Here is a 14,555-nt window from a genome sequence, read left to right as displayed (position 1 = left end):
ACCTTACTTTAGATGTGACCTACTTCCACTCAAACCATGGCATTTAGTTCAACTTAAAGAACAGAGAGAACAACAACCCACCTCAAAGCCAGCTGATGATCAACATGGGTAGGACAAGCCTAAAGTCCATTCTTATATACTCAATAATAGATAGACTATCTATTATCATAATATCAATAATAGATAGAAATAGCATTATTACTGCAGCAATCTCAGTGTAGGTTGCTCCTGCACCCTTTCAGCATGCACATTCCTCAGGTCCTAGTTATGTCTCTATTGCTCTGATAGACTATAACCAAAAGTAAGTTGGGGAGTAAAGGGTACATCTGGCTTTCAGGCTATAGTCAATCATCAGGGGAAGTCAAGGCAGGAACTCAGAGCAGAAACCTGGAGGCAGGAACTGAAGCAGAGTCCATTGAAGAACAGTGCTTACTAGCTTGCTCCCCATAGCTTTCTTTCTTTTTTTTTTTATACAACTCAGGAACACCTATCTAGGGGGTAGCACTGTCTCCAGTCATATGGGCCATCCCACATCAATCATTAATCAAGAAAGTACCTCCACAGACTTGCCTATAGGAAATCAGATGGAGGCATTTTCTTATTTAGGTTCCCTCTTTGCAGATGACTATAGCTTGTGTCAAGTCAAAAAACAAGCAACCAACCAACCAATCAACCAACCAAACAAACACAAAATCAAAACTAATAAGCAAAGATGATAAGATACTAAACTCATTGCTGATAAGACTACTGGACTAATCACAGAGGGCACCCCATATATTCTGCTCTTTACAATGCACCTGCCTAGCTGACCACAACGCTACTACTTTAAGACCTAAAAAGAAAGTGGGCCTCTCAGAATCTGGCATATCACATTCTGTGTCAAAATCACTGATCACAGCTTCATAAGCCAAAGCCACAGCAGAATTGGACTATGAAGCCCATTTGAAGTCAGACTCAACACTACATAAGAAACCAATCTTCATACCTGCTCATTCATGTTCCCTGATGCTGTATTCATAATAGCCAGAACTAGAAACAGCCGAGATGTCCCTCAACTGAGGATTAGATAAGGAAAATGTGGCACATTCATACAATGGAATATCATTCAACTGTTAAGAAAAATGAAATTATAAAATTTACAGATAGATAAATGGACAGAGCTGGAAAAAAATAATCGGAGTAAGGAAACCCAGACCCCAAAAGACAAATATTGTTGTATGTTTTCTCTTATATGTGGATGTTAGCTTTTAAACTTTGCATATGTGTGTTTTATTCAGAATATGCACAGAAGGTAGGTAGTGGGAAAGGTACCAGAGATGGGGGGGGGGTCTATGGAAGGGGAAATAGATATAGTATTACAAAAGGAATAAAGGGGATATTAGAATAGGAGGATTGAATGGGAAAAGGGATGAAAGAGCAGGGTAGAAGAGAAGATACAGGGGGGATAACTAACACTAAATGTCCTTTGAAAAGCCATATGGAAGCCTATTACCGTAGAACTTTCCATATATATATATATATATATATATATATATATATATATATATATATGATTTAAATGGAGTTATCATGTAATGGAGGAGAAAATGTCCCAGCTAGACATTACAGGCTACCAAATAAAATGCCCAGTATTAGGAGTGGGTTACATTTTTTTGAGTCATTGGCCAAGGGGATCTCAGAGACATGCCTCCCAAACATTATAGGCTATTGCTAATGCTATTGGTTACCCACCACAACCTGATGGTAATATCTTATTGCTGAAGACACTATGTACTTATATTATTGAACATAGAAAAATTAGGCTGGTGCTCAATTCGAAGTTTCATTCATAGTGACTAGTGTTCATAGTGCTAGAAGTACTATACAAGCTACCAGAGGAGAAAAATAATCATCAACCTTACCAGCTACAAACCTTATGAGCTACAATAGTGACCTGCCTGCAGGATATAACCACTGGTGCAATAGTGACACAAAGGTTATCTTTCTTTTTAATTGGATTTAAGGTCTATTCCATGAGACTGAACCCATACCTGACTCTGGGAATGAATGAACTAAAAAACCTGAGACTAGATAGGTCATAGACCCTAAGAGAAAACCTACTACAATTATTCTGTTAAATGAAAATAACAATAAAATAACTCCTCATGGACATATTGATATACCGATAGATCAGTGCATCATTGAATTCTCATCAGAGAAACTTCTTGCAGTAGATGGTAATTAACACAGAGACCCTAAACTGCACAACATGCAGAGAATGAGAGACTTTGGAGTACTTAGTCCTAAATGGGATGATTTTATCACACCCCTTGCCTCAAGGCACAGAGATCTATGGCATAGAAGAGGTAGAAAGATTGAAAGAGGCAGAAGTGGTGGATGAGTCCAAGGAAACAGCATTTTCCAGACATATCTGGACTGATGCACATATGAAATTATAAAGACTGTGACAACAGGCACAAGATCTGCACATATTCTAACAAAAGTTCTAGCACAGAGAAGGGAAAGTAGGCGCAAAGTCACACCCCTAACCAAGTACGTTTTTGCAATTAATAGCTTCTAGAAGAGGAAACATCAGTTTTCTTCAATGGAGTGTCACTGGGTATAGCAACCATACCCCAAAGCAGGCTACATGCTCAGGAATAGCTGGCCAACACAAAATGGACTCCATGTTTGTTTGTTTTTTCTCTTTTCATTGTGTGTGTGTTTGTATGTGTGTGTGTGTGTGTGTGTGTGTGTGTGTGTGTGTGTGTGTATGTGCATGTATATGTGTCTATGAAGCCAGACAGAAGAGGGCCCTGGATCCACTGGAGCTCTGATTCCTGTATGGAAATCAACAAAAAGAGAATGATTTAGAATGTTTGTGGAGTGTAGTAATTAAAAAACAAATAACAGCTACTTTAGGTTTCTTTTTATTTAAATTCTCCTTGTTGTTTTGTTTTGAATTTAAGATCAGCCAGTCTACACAATGAGTTTAAGGCAAGCCTGGGCTACATAATGAGTTTGAAGCCAGTCTGGGATACAAATGTGAGATGTTGACAAAAAGACCAAACAAAACAAACAAACTCACCCAGGAGGAATCGACACCAGGAAATAATCAAATTGAGGGCTGAAATCAATAAAATAGAAGCAAAGAGAACAATACAAAGAATCAATGAAACAAAGAGTTGGTTCTTTGAGAAAACAAACAAGATAGACAAGCCCTTATCCAAAATAATCAAAAGGCAGAGAGAGCATCCAAATTAACAAAATCAGAAATAAAAAGGGAGACATAACAACAAACAATGAGAAAATCCAGAGAATCATCAGGTCATACTTCAAAAACCTGTACTCCACAAAACTGGAAAATCTAAAAGAAATGGACAATTTTCTGGATAGGTACTACATACCAAAGTTAAATCAAGACCAGATAAATAATTTAAATAGTAATCCCTAAGGAAATACAAACAGTCATTAAAAGTTTCCCAATCAAAAAAAAAAAAAAAAAAAAAAAAGAGCCCAGGACTATATTATTTCAGCACAAGATTCTACCAGATTTTCAAAGAAGAGCTAATACCAATACTCTTCAAATTGTTCCACACAATAGAAACAGAAAGAACATTACCAAACTCCTTTTATGAGGCTACAGTTACTCTGATACCCAATCCATACAAAGATGCAACAAAGAAAGAGAATTACAGACCAATCTCCCTCATTAACATTGATGCAAAAATACTCATAAAATATTGGCAAACTGAATCCAAGAACACATCAAAAAATTATCCACCATGACCAAGTAGGCTTCATCTCCGAGATGCAAGGATGGTTCAATATATGAAAATCTGTAAGTTTAATACACCATATAAACAAACTGAAAGAAAAGAAAAACACATGATCATCTCATTAGAGGCTGAAAAAGCCTTTGACAAAATCCAACACCCCTTCATGATAAAGGTCTTGGAGAGATCAGGAATACAAGGAACATACCTAAACATAATAAAGGCAATTTACATCAAACCAACAGCCAACATCAAATTAAATGGAGAGAAACTCAAAGTGATTCCGCTAAAATCAGGAACAAGACAAGATTGTCCACTCTCCCCATATTTATTCAATATAGTACTTGAAGTTCCAGCTAGAGCAATAAGACAATGAAAGGAGATCAAGGAGATACAAATTGGAAAGGAAGAAGTCAAACTTTCACTATTTGCAGATGATATGATAGTATATATAAGTGACCCCAAAAATTCTACAAGGGAACTCCTACAGCTGATAAACACCTTCAGTAATGTGGCAGGATACAAGATTAACTCAAAAATTCAGTAGCCCTCCTATATGCAAATGATAAACAGTCTGAAAGAGAAATCAGAGGAACATCACCCTTTACAATAGCCACAAATAATATAAAATACCTTGGGGTAACTTTAAGCAAGTGAAAAACCTGTATGACAAGAACCTTAAGTCTCTGAAGAAAGAAATCGAAGAATATATCAGAAAATGGAAAGATCTCCCATGCTCATGGGTAGGTAGGATTAACATAGTAAAAATGGCCATCTTACCAAAAGTAATCTACAGATTCAATGCAATCCCCATCAAAATCCCAACACAATTCTTCACAGACCTGAAAAGAACAATACTCAACTTCTTATGGAAAAGCAAAAAACTCAGGACAGCTAAAACAATCCTGTACAATAAAGCTACCTCTGGAGGCATCACCATCCCTGACCTCAAGCTCTACTATAGAGCTATAGTAATAAAAACAGCTTGGTGTTGGCATAAAAACAGACATGTGGACCAATGTCATCAAATTGAAGACCCTGACATTAATCCACACACCTACGGACAACTGATTTTTGACAACCCAAAACTGTACAATGGAAAAAAGAAAACATCTTCAACACATGGTGCTGGCATAACTTGACATCAACATGTAGAAGACTGCAAATAGATCCATATCTGTCACCGTGCACAAAACTCAAGTCCAAGTGGATCAAAGACCTCAATATAAAACCAGTTACACTGAACCTGACAGAAGAGAAAATAGGAAGTAGTCTTGAACACACTGGCACAAAAGACTACTTCCTAAATATAACACCAGTAGCACAGACACTGAGAAAAACAATTGATAAATGGGACCTTCTGAAACTAAGAAGCTTCTGTAAGGCAAAGGACACAGTGAAATAAGACAAAATGACAGTCTACAGAATGGGAAAAGATCTTCATCAACCCCACATCTGACAGAGGGCTGATCTCCAAAATATACAAAGAATTCAAGAAACCAGACATCAAAATAACAAATAATCCAATTTAAAAATGGGCTACAGAGCTAAACAGAGACTTCTCAACAGAAGAATCTTAAATGGCTGAAAGACATTTAAGGAATTGCTCAATGTCCTTAATCATCAGGGAAATGCAAATCAAAACGACTCTGAGAGACAATCTTACACCTGTAAGAATGGCTAAGATAAAAAACACTGAAGACAGTTTATGTTAGAGAGGATGTGGAGCAAAGGGAACACTCCTCCACTGTTGGTGGGAGTGCAAACTTATACAGCCACTTTGGAAATGAGTATGGCGGTTTCTGCGAAAATTGGGAATCAATCTTCCTGAAGACCCAGCAATACCACACTTGGGCATATACCCAAGGAATGCTCAATCATACCACAAGGGCACATGCTCAACTATGTTCATAGCAGCATTGTTTGTAATAGCCAGAACCTGGAAACAACCTAGATGCCCTTCAACCGAAGAATGGATTAAGAAAATGTGGCACATATACACAAAGGAGTACTACTCAGCAGAGAAAAACAATGACATCATGAAATTTGTAGGCAAATGGATGGAACTAGAAAATAACATCCTGAGTGAGGTAACCCAGACTCAGAAGGACAAACATGGTAGGTATTTACTCACAAGTCGATAGTAAATGTAAAGCATAGGATAAACAGACTACAACCCACAGCTCTAGAGAAGCTAGCTAACAAGAAGGACCCAAAGAGGGACACATGGATCATCCTGGGAATTGGAAATATATGGCATTTCCATAAGTAAACTGGGGATGAGAGGTGAGCAATGGAGGGTAGGGGATGGGGGATGAGAACATAAGGGAATGTGATGGTCGAGCTGTAACAGATATGGAATAGGAAAGTAATAAAAGAGATACCATGATAGAGGGAGATATCATAAGGATAGGGAGAAACCAGGTGCTAGGGTAGTTCCCAGGAATCCCCAAGGATGACCCCATCTTAGACTACTAACAATAGTGTAGAGGGTGCCTGAACTGGCTTACCCCAGTAATCAGATCAGTGAATACCCTGACTGTCATCATAGAGTCTTTCTCCAGTAACTGACAGAAGCAGATGCAGAGACCCACAGCCAAACACCAGGCAGAGCTCCAGGAGTCCTTGAAGAGACAGGAGAGGGATTCTATGAGCAAGGACATCAAGATCATGATGGGGAAACATAGAGACACCCAAACCAAACTAGTTGGAACTCATGAAATTTAGATCAACAGCTATGGAGCCTGTGTGGGACTGGACTAGGCCCTCTGCATAGCAAGACAGTTATGTAGCTTGATCTGCTTAAGGGGCCCCATGGCAGTAGGATCAGAATCCATCTCTGGTGCATAAGCAAGCTTTTTGGAGCCCAGTGCCTATGATGAGACACCTCCCACAGCCTTGAGGCAAAGGGAGGGGCTTAGACCTGCCTCTACTGAATGTACCAGGCTCTGCTGACTCCACATAGGAGGCCTTACCTTCTTGTAGGAGGGAATAGAGAGGTGGGTTAGGAGGGGGTGGTGGGAGGAGGGAAGAGGGGGATCTTTGATTGCTATGTAAAATGAATAAAATTTTCTTAATAAAAATAGATAAAATGAGAACCAAGAAATTTGAAATATATTCAATTTTCCCCAAATAATAATAACCCTACTGCATGTCCGCATGCCATATTTTTTGAAAATCAATATTTTTTCTTTTTACAAAAGGTAAGAAAATGAGCCTGATGTGCTCATACATTCCTGTAGTTCCCACATGCAGAAGGCTGAAACAGGATACTTGCAAGTTCAAGGCAAGCCTAGGCTATGGAGGAAGACACTATAAAAGATACTTATAAAAAAAGTAAGATGAAACTCAATATACATTTTGTGTGTCTTTTTTTAATGTGTCTTTTTTTTAGTGTCTGGCTTAATGGAAAGTTCTGGCATATGCTCTTATATTCTTTAAGTCATTTCTGGATTTCTTCTAATACCTCCTATAAAGTAAATGATATATGAAAACTTGCTTTACTGTAGTGTTTATAGAATAATTACAAGAAAAGCATGTACATAGTCCATATAATACAATCATCACAGGCCTAATAACTCAATGTACAACTTCAGGTTAGTTAAGACTTCTGATGAAAAACCTGAGAATACAAAGTACCAATTGTAATCTGTCATTGGTTGAAAAGATAATACAAAATCAGTAATACTCATATAATGAAATGTAATTTCACCATGAGAGCAATAAAGTAGTGGCACATGCTATATAGCATGGATGGCCTTTGAAAAGCCTATAGTGCTTGAAATCTGTCAGGAATACCACATGTGGCAGAATTCCTTCCATTCATATAAAGTGTGTACTAGGGTGATCTATAGATATATAGCATAGACTACAGTTAACTAGGGCTGTGGATTTGGAGATGTAAAGACAAGGGAAGGCACACAAGGGTTTCTTTTTTATGCTGATGATTACTGCATGTATATGTGAATACACTTGAAAAGGTAAAATTCATACTTCAAATCAGTGTGGTGTATACTATGTACAGCTCAATAATGTAATAATTTAAAAGTATATCCATTTCTGAGTTACAAAAATCTTCCAAATATTCATACTTTGAACTGTAGTTTTTATGGATCACATTTGTTAATGGTATCTGTCACTAGACTCATCAGGAAAGCCTGCAAGTGTTAGGAAACTGTCACATTCACATGGGTAGATACACATTTTCTAAACTTCCAGTTTGAGCTTGAAAACTCACATTCCTTCATTGGCAACAAATACTTGTCAGCTGTTTTCCTTGAAGTGACAGGCTCAACGTTTACTCAAACTTGAGAAAACGTTTGTCAAGTACTCAAATCTCAAGTATCATCTGTCAGTTGTCCTTTTAGTTAGTAAGGGGGGACGGGAGCCGGAGAGAAGTGGCTAGCTCATCATGCAATTCAAACAATGGCAGAATTACTTTTTCTCAAGACAACCCTCACACTTCAGCGTGCAGAGGTGATTTATGTGCAGTACTTAAGGGTTGAGATTCAATAAAATTAATATTTTCACTGCCTAATCAAGGACATTCATACAAGAACTACCCCCCTCTTTCATCTGTGAGTGCCGGCAGTAAAGACTATGGTGGCTGCTGGATCAGTTTGGTGCTTCTGTCTAGTTTTATGCTGACAAGGCAGCAGCACTATCCACCATTGCTTCTGTAGCTTCAGTGCAGATATCAACACAGGGGAAAGGCAAATACCATATGACTTTTAGTGTTGAATAGTAAGTCTGGCCTTACAAATTCTGTGGAATGAATTTTGGGACCCCCATGTTTTATGTATCATGTTAGCAGAACTGCTGAGCAAACTGCTTTACCCCAAGTTTTATTTCATTCACCTATTCATTAAATTCCTGCTATGTGTGAGACCTTTAGAGCTTATATTTTACACCATTATAATCTCCTACTCAGATGCGTTTGAGGGATTAGAATTAAAACTCTTTGTCCAAACCAGTAAAGGGGTGCACTTAGGGGATCTGAAGGGTGGCATTTCACAGTGTACTCTGCTTTATTTAGACCCCAAACAGCACTGACTCAGAAGTATAATACCATTCACCTAGATATACTATACCAGCACTAGAAAGTCAGCTCAGAGAGGCACCCATTCCCTGAGCTGTCCATATTACATACCTAAGCAATTCTAGGGAAGAGACTGATGTTCAATTCAGCCTCACTTCTGTTAGTAAATCTAGAAACATTATATATACCATATGAATAATTTATATATGTGTATACTTACACATACTTTATATATGTCATGCTATATAGTTCCTATCCCTGGACCAATCAAAAAGAGGAGTATTTTATTGTGATTTCAGGTGTCAGTCACTATATAGTATTCATTTTTCTTTTAAAATACCATGTATTACTACATAAGTGTATGTACATATATACATACTCCAGACACTGAACTAGGAACAAAGATCATTTTAGCCTTACTCATATAATGCCAATTTGGAATAAAATTCTCATGTATACTAAGGATGAGTTGCTTTAATTAAAAAAATATAGCAGGGAGACTAGATAAGTGGCTCAGCTGTTAAAAGCACTTGCTGCTCTTGCAAAGGACCAGGGTTCATTTTCCAGCATCCACATGGCAGTTTACAACTCCAGTATTAGAGGCTCTGGCACCCTCTTCTGGACTCCACAGGCACCAGGTACACACAGAGTACACATATACAGGTAAACAACTGTACACATAAAATAAAAACAAATAAGTCTTTAAAAACAAACAAACAAATAAAAAGAATGTACCAAGGCCTAAAGAGATGACTCAGTTGGTAAAGCAATTGCTAGTCATGTGTTAGGAAATGAGTGTGGATCCCTGAAACTCATGTAAAAAATTCAGGCACAGTAGCATCCATCTGTAATTCTAGCATTGAGGACATAGAGAGAGGAATATCCTTGGAGCTCATCAATCTTGCAGAATCTGTGTGCTCTAGGTTCAGTGAGAGATCCTGTCTCAAAATATCAGGTAGAGAAAAACAGATTAAGACAGCTAATATCAACCTTTGGCTTGCACACACATATACACACATGAGCACACACACACACACACACACACACACACACACACACACACACACACATATATATATATATATATATATATATATATATATATATATATAACACATAGAGAAGAATGTACCAGAGAATATTGTCAGTTATGGTGGCACACACCTGTAATCCTATCATTTTGGAGGCTGAGGCATGAAGATCATGAATTCAAGGTCATCCTGGGTGACATAGTGAGTTCTAGGCTAGCTTGTGCTATGCAGTGAAATCTTATCTCAAAAAGAATGCATTAAAATGTAAAAAGGTAAAGCTGGATTCCAAATGTTGTAATATAAGCTTAAAACGTAATAGCAGAAGTTTCTGCCAGTCTTCATTATAAGAAATATAACTGAACTTGCAAAGTCTTTTCATGAGATTGCAATGACAGGCATGCTATGCTTACATTTGTAGTAAAACTTTCATTAGATTTTTCTTTTCTCATTCTCATTGCTTCTATCTTCATCTGATACAGCTTCACACAGTTCACCCAATTAGTTATTATTACATTTATCATGCTTATAGTACTTGCAACCAAAAGGTGGTTTTATTCTGTTAGTGTAAATATGACCTGCTGCTTAATACTGTTGCTACTTTTCCTCATCCCTACTGTCTTTTTAAAAGAAGGGGAAAACATTTATTTAGGTATGAATGTGGAAAATGCCACTTCCATGTTCTGTTTATTCTGGAGTGTTGAAAGTTGTGAGGTATCAGCAAAAGTTTATTTACATTCACTGTCTGCTTGTTTCTCACACAAACATATTCTATATTTAAATGTATAAATCTGAGCCAGGATTCTCACTGTGTTTTCTGTTGTAAAACATGGCTTACCATGTCTCTCTGAGGAACCTCTGACAATCAGGCTCTTGTTGTCCAACTGTCTCTCCACTGAGGGTAATGATTCAGTAGTTCAGAAAGTTAATTCCTAGAGAAAGTGTTGTCTTTGGCTTGAACAAATGTCGGTAGTTCGTTAATGTGGTTATCAAACTAGGCTGCCCTTCATTCTTTGCTCTTGGGAACTCAGAGCATTGTTCCACAAGGCGTTCCAGCTCCTGTCTATGGAGATCCAGCAGAGCTGAACATACCACAGCATTACTCCTGTGAGCACAGGCTCCTATGCGGTCACAATAGACAGTGAACATAACCAGCACAGAAACTGGTAATGACAGACTATCTTTTAAAGATCTGTAAATATTTACAAGTGCATAGATATTCAGAATACCTTTCGATTCTATGATTCAGTAATTTGTAAAACTTCTTACTCTCCCAACAGCTCTATGGACTGGCCTCTTGATGAGTTACCACATATTCTAATATCTTCCTGGCCATATTGAACTCCACAATGTCGGGAATAATTGCTTGTATAATCAAGATGTTAATGCCCACAAAGTAGAATCAACATTGGGCAAAAGTCCAAATATCCAGCAAGTTCAATTTTGCTGGTGTTCATGAATCCATTGCAGCAACTGAGGAGAAGAGAGAATCCCCTAGCCTAGGAGAGATCATTTCCACCACAGCTTGGTTTCCTATTTTTTCTGGCAAATTGCTGTCAATACAAAGGCATTAAAATGATGGCATCCCAATAGCATAGTGCCATTTCACAATCAAACTGTGGTGGCTGAAAACTTATTATAGGTCCAAGCATCCCACAGAATAAGAAAGAGATCCAAGAACGTCCTGCTTTTATGCAACCTAATCATTTGGGGGATCCCATAGTTACAAATATGAAATAAGTCATCAGCACCAGGAGGAATATGGCTTAGTGCCAAAATTGTGACACAATGTGTGGTCTGGACTACAAATATCACAAATGTCAGCAAGGAGAGAAAGTGATTATCAACATGATTGATAATGATGTTTAGTACACTTCTATTGAGGTCTTACTCTGAGTCATCTCTGAGTTAGGTACTGAGGATACAATGATTAAAAAGACAGAGGCTTGTACTCAAAAGGAGTTCAGAGTCTAGATAGACCTGTGGTGACAAAATGGATAATAGTTAATAGAGATTAGTACAAAATTCTGCAACTCTAAATTAAGATGGACTCACCTGAAGCAAAGGTCAGAAGAAATGTTACCAGAGGAGTATTCATTATGTAGGGCTTTGAAGGACTAGTAGGAGTTATTCAAAAGAGTGGGAGGACAGAATAACTCACAGAGCAGCTCATAAGTGTGAAGTATCTTGACCCACACAGGAAAGCAAGAAACTTCACAGATGAGGTAAATGAGGCTCACAGAGGTCCAAGGTTTCACAGTTGGAAAGTGATGAAGCTAGAAGTCCAGTCTACATCGGTCTCCTCACTCTGTGGTAATATCAGGACACTGTCTTCATACAGCCTTGTATATCGCACAAATAAGTTCTTGGTGTCCATCAAATCCTTGCACAGTATGAACAGATAATAAATTCATTTTAATATAAAATACAAATAACCTGCAAAGGCATCAACAAGAAACTCTACTAAAGATTTGACTGTGGGAATGGCAACCTTCAACATTTGTTCCATCATTTTGGATACATTTGGACACAAATACCTTACTACCCATTAAAGAGAAAGAAATTAGAACAACTCAATAGTTAATACTTTAACTTAAACCTTAAGGAAATAAATACCTAAATGGAGATAGGAACTCTGGCAAATTAACCCATTTGGCAAGCCTCATCCTACTTTTTTTTTTTTTTTTTTTTTTTTTTTGGTTTTTCGAGACAGGGTTTCTCTGTGTAGTTTTGGTGCCTGTCTTGGATCTCATTCTGTAGACTGGGCTGGCCTCAAACTCACAGACATCTGCCTGGCTCTGCCTCCTGAGTGCTGGGATTAAAGGTGTGTGCCACCGTCACCCAGCGCCTCATCCTACCTTGAGAATAGAGCTATAATAGACATGCCATTTGTTTGGCATTTCATCTCCTTTGGATATAAAGAGAGAGAGAGAGAGAGAGAGAGAGAGAGAGAGAGACAGAGACAGAGACAGAGACAGAGACAGAGACAGAGAGACAGAGAGGGACAGAGAGACAGAGAGAGAGAGAGAGAGAGACAGACAGACAGACAGACAGACAGACAGACAGACAGACTAGAGACAAGCATTCTATCTCCAGTGACCTACTTCCTCCAACTATGCCCCATTTCTTAACATTCGTATTAGTTCCCATAACATTATTTGATAGGGGCCAAACCTTTAAAGTGTGAGCTTCAGGGGAACATTGAAGATCAAAACTATAACAAGATAATTTTCAAACGATCTCATCACTTCCAAGTAACCCTACTTCCTTATACCACAGCAATAAGCTAGAACACACATAGGATATACACCTAGTGGCCCCAAACTGGCTTTTACTCAAATGGATAAAGTATGAGAAATGCACATAACCCAAGTACTGTACAACTATAAAAATAATGAGCTACTGGTATATGCAATCAAAAAGAAGTCCTCACAATATATCTTTGAGTAAAAAAAGTCAGGCATAGAAAAGATGCTGTATTCTTCCACTGGTGAACATTAGTAAACCAAATCTATCCTGTTAGAAACCGAGTGATACTTTTAGGATACTAACTCAAGGAAGCAACTGGAGATTTATTTGGCACTGATCATTTCATATATTTCAATATAAGATTTTTGTTAATTCTTTGATAACTTCATACATGCATGAATTTTGAACATGTTTACATCCCAGTCCTCTTCCTAACTCCTCCGGATCCACCCTCCGCTCCCCATCTCCTTAGAAATTCATTCCTCTTTATTTTTATGACCCACTCAGTCCAATTTGTGCTGCCCATACACACATTAGTATGAGGCCATCCACTAATGTGTGGTCAACCCATCAAGTACCATACACTTAAAGAAAATTGACTCTCCCACTTCCATTTTGTTTTTTTTAATCTAAATGATAATTACTCAGATGCATCAGTTTGTATAAATGAGTTCAACTGTTCCCTTATAGCATACAATTTCTTCCCTTTTCAATGTTTCTTTAAATAGAATCCCCCAGAATTCTGGGCAAAAACAAGTAAGACAGTGACAATTGTTTCCTTCCATGCTTACCTTGTATAGCATCTTCGAGACAGATTCATTGCAAGCTAACTAGCCTTCGGGACAGGGCTTTGGAAGGGTAATTTCTAAGGTCTCCTGTTACCTGATGATGCATCACACATAGATATGCCCTTTCCTAAAAGCACCCCCTCATTTTGAATGTTCTGAGCCTGCTCTATATACTGTCCCTCAATCCTGTAAGTCTAAAGTCTCCCTGACCGATACCACATTGTCATCTCTTAAGCTAAACCTGTAACAGGTGGAGCTAATGGTGGAAACTGAGGACTCTCTGGCTGAGGAGGGAGTTTTTAATCAAAACATCACCAACAACAATATCTAACACTAACAGCTCATTATACGTCATATACTATTTTGTTTCATGAGTACTCATTCCATTAACACTTAAACTAGACCTTGATGTACTTGCTATCACTATCAGTGTTCTAGATGAGGAAACTGAGACTCAGAGGGATGAAGTGATTTACCTGAGGTGACACAAGTAAAGGCAGAAGAACTGGAATTTGAAGTAGGTTGTTGCAGACATCCGAAAACCCAGTAGGTATGCTACTACAAGCACAAAAAACAGTGCTTCTCTATCCCCACTTCTCACTATAATGTTATAGGCTTAGTCACCCATTCTCATTGCAACTCTAGCTTCCTCCACCATCAATGAAGCAGGAGCCCAGTGGCTGCCATGGAAAAGCCT

Source organism: Peromyscus eremicus, chromosome X (genome assembly GCF_949786415.1).
Source record: "Peromyscus eremicus chromosome X, PerEre_H2_v1, whole genome shotgun sequence".
NCBI lineage: Eukaryota > Metazoa > Chordata > Mammalia > Rodentia > Cricetidae > Peromyscus > Peromyscus eremicus.
The sequence above is the reverse complement of the archived record's forward strand: the minus strand, read 5'-3'. Positions refer to the sequence as shown.